The sequence below is a fragment of the Pinus tabuliformis genome, chromosome 5_1 (genome assembly GCF_031772625.1).
Source record: "Pinus tabuliformis cultivar Carrire ecotype Pingquan chromosome 5_1, CPIR1, whole genome shotgun sequence".
Classification (NCBI taxonomy): domain Eukaryota; kingdom Viridiplantae; phylum Streptophyta; class Pinopsida; order Pinales; family Pinaceae; genus Pinus; species Pinus tabuliformis.
Window position 1 is genome coordinate 413,893,671 of NC_142305.1, and position 3,292 is coordinate 413,896,962.

At 41.2% G+C, this 3,292-nt stretch overlaps 1 pseudogene; it reads right to left on the bottom strand.

The window, feature by feature from the left end:
• Window positions 1-1,820: 1,820 nt before the first annotated feature.
• Window positions 1,821-2,857, bottom strand: LOC149165232 (serine/arginine-rich-splicing factor SR34 pseudogene; annotated as a pseudogene).
• Between the last annotated feature and the right edge of the window lie 435 nt (window positions 2,858-3,292).

Below are 3,292 nucleotides of genomic sequence, written 5' to 3' on the forward strand. Positions count from 1 at the left end.
ACATTTCTTTATTGGAATATATATGTCCTCCCTAATTGAGAGGGAGAGATAGACACATCATTTTGGTCTTCACCTGAGAAGACAGAATGGATGATTGGGTAACCATTTGGCATCTCATGCTTTTTGAGGATGAGATAGGGCATCCAAGATAAGAGTAATCGTAGAGGACCGATATTCTTTAAGGATTGGGGAATCCAAGATAAGGATAGTCCCGATGGAACACACCCTAAGAACCTGGGTGGGGTATATTCCGGGAGAGACAATGATGAGAGTGTCTATAAATCATTGGTCTCCCCAGCATTGAACTCAGATCTTGTGGAGAGATAGAGTTGTTAGTCAAGGCCTTGCTATGTAACAATGTTGGTTGATATGATGCTAAACAAATGGGTTACCAATCTGATTCTTCTTATGAGAAATTCTTTAGATTGAAAAGGACCAAGTAGCATTATGAATACCTCCCTAGTTAAGAGGGAGTGTTGAAAAGTGTAACTAGGTTTGGTCTTCATAATGACATGTGTATTTGGGATTTTATATGATTGATTTAAAGAAGAAAAATAAAATGTTTTTACGCTTGACTCATGGGTTTCATGAGAAAGGATTTAATTTTTAGATGGCTCCCATTGTGAGCCTTTAGGATTTGTCATAAAAGTCAAAAGAGTCAATGTGATGTATGAACAGCCCTTCTTGGGCATATTACAAATGTATACAATTCTATAGAATTGCCATGAAGCCCTCCAAAGACTAGCATTAGTTCTCTTCATGTCGGCCTCAAGATGAAGTAGAAACTCATGTCGGCTCAGTTATTTTGGAGACACATCCATTCAATAGATCATGTCGACTTATTTATGTAGACAAACAAACATATATATGCGTGTATGACATTCGCATTTCGACAGTGAAGTTCGGATATATCTCTGAGATTTTCGAGTGAATAGTGACAGTGATCAAGTTTGGATATCTTTGAATTTGGGTGGCCTAATGCAGAGATAAGTTCATACATCTCTGTGATTCGTATACGAGGTTATAGTGACAATAAAAGAAGACAAATTTGGATGACAAGTTGCAAAAGGAACTCAAGGGATAGTGAGGATCATTTTAGCGCTAAACATAAGTTTGGTTTCATGAGATATGGGTCTTGGTGCTACAGCAGAGGAACATCGTTTGATAGAGGTATTGTTAAGATTAGGTATGTTCTATGCAGAGCAATTTATTTAAATTTTCACAGTTAGCAATCACATCAGCATTACGATAAACTGCAGATAGAACATAAATATAAAATGCAGAAGACAAGCCAAGACAAGAGGACACAAGATATGGTGCGAGCCAGGGACAAACCCCACAGTGTGTGGGGAAACCCTTTGATCAAATCTTCTTTTATCTTCAAAGTTCAGCAGAGAGAGAGAGAGAGAGAGATTACATTTACAATATACGTCAACACTTTGACTTATCTAGATCTAGCATAGATCATTTCGTATAATGATGAGATCAGTTGAAGACATTCTGCTTCAACTGATTCTCCAAGATGACGGCTTCACCTGTCGTAGTGTTGCATCTGGACTACTTGCTTCATCACTGCATATTGCACTAATCATGATTATCATCATGCTGCCCATGTCCATGATCTCATCATGCTTTATGCTACCCATGCATCATCATGCTTCATGCTGCCCATGATCTCATCATGTTGCTCCTTGCTAACTAAAACAAAGGTTAGTTTGGCTGCAACATGTGCTAATTTTTGCCATATGGCAGTCACAAGCAATCTTCTTTCAAGAACTAAAACCAGTGTTCATAATTCTTGATTTATATGTTCCTCGCTAGTTAAAGAGAACGAGATGAGCTGTGACTCTTGCTAGCACTTCGACCATGAACCTTGGATAGAGGTGGGCGTCTTGGGTTCCTTGTTAAAGACCTTGATCGAGATCTGTTATTCCTACCAACACTAATGCTACGACTATGTCTTCGAGTAACACTGCGGCTGCGGCTGTGACTTCGGCTATAACTTCTAGAGATGCTCCTCCGAGGTCCATATTCCTTCACCTGTATATAAGATCGAGATAAGGCATTCTGGAATTCAGTATCATCCAGTTTCCTGATAGCATATTTCATGTCCTCGAGGTTGGTGTAGTCCACAGTTCCACGTGTACCATTACTATCACGAAACACTTCAGCATAGCAGACATCACCAGCTCGTCGCATGTGATCCTTCAGGTCCTGCCACGATGCTGATGAAGGTAATCCTGTCACAACAACGCGATAGTCAGTGTGTCTAGAGACTCCGCCACGCCCACCACGCCCACCAACACTGCTACTGTAGCTACTGGGTCGACCTAGAGATGAAGACGTCCTTCGACCCCCATGGGCAAGCTCTACCCGTAGTCGATGACCATCAAAGTTATATCCATCACGGCCACGAATAGCATCTTCTGCATCACGTGCATCTTCAAACTGACATCAGCATCATTCTTCCTGCAGTGCGGATCTGCTCCCATGCTGAGACTCTTCTTCGCTATGATGACGTTATTGCTTCTGGCATCAAGGTTGTGACTGCACCAAAACCCTAGGTGCAGTCAGACCCTACTGCGGCTAACAACATTTCATAACTACAAGTGTCGTATATGACCTGCGTTCCATAAATAACAGTGTTGCAATACTGCGGGTGCGTTCCAACTGCGGGCTCCATATATGACCTGTGTTTCATAAATAACTGCGTATATATAGATTGCGGCGTTGAGTCATTGCCCGTGAATCTTGCTGCGTTGTATTGCGTATATATATCCAATGCATAGATTTGCTGTGTCCGTATATAATCTAACCGCGTGTTTCTGGACAACGGTGCTCCCTTGACTGCGTTCATTACTGCGAGTAAGGGTTTCTGGATAGCGGTGTTGCATTCATTAATTGACTGTGAGCTTCTGGACAGCATATATATATAACTGCGTTCCATCCATGCTGTATTCCTTATCTTACTGCAGCTGACGGCGTATATATATATATATATATATATATATATATATCATATGAACAGCGTGTAAGGGTAACTTCATAACTGCATATTAATAACTTTATGTCCTGCGTTCAGCATAACTGTGTGTAAGGGTTTCCATGACAGCGTATTGACTGCGTCTACTTCTATCCCTGCGCCTTAAGTCGTAGATTACTCATGACTGCGTTCTCCATTAGGGCATCGTAGATATTAGGGCACTCCTTTTAGATCTCTTCTCCATCAAACCCAAAACAGGATGAAGAGAGATCATGAGAGAGTGAGTGTGTCGAATGACTTAAAGTCTTC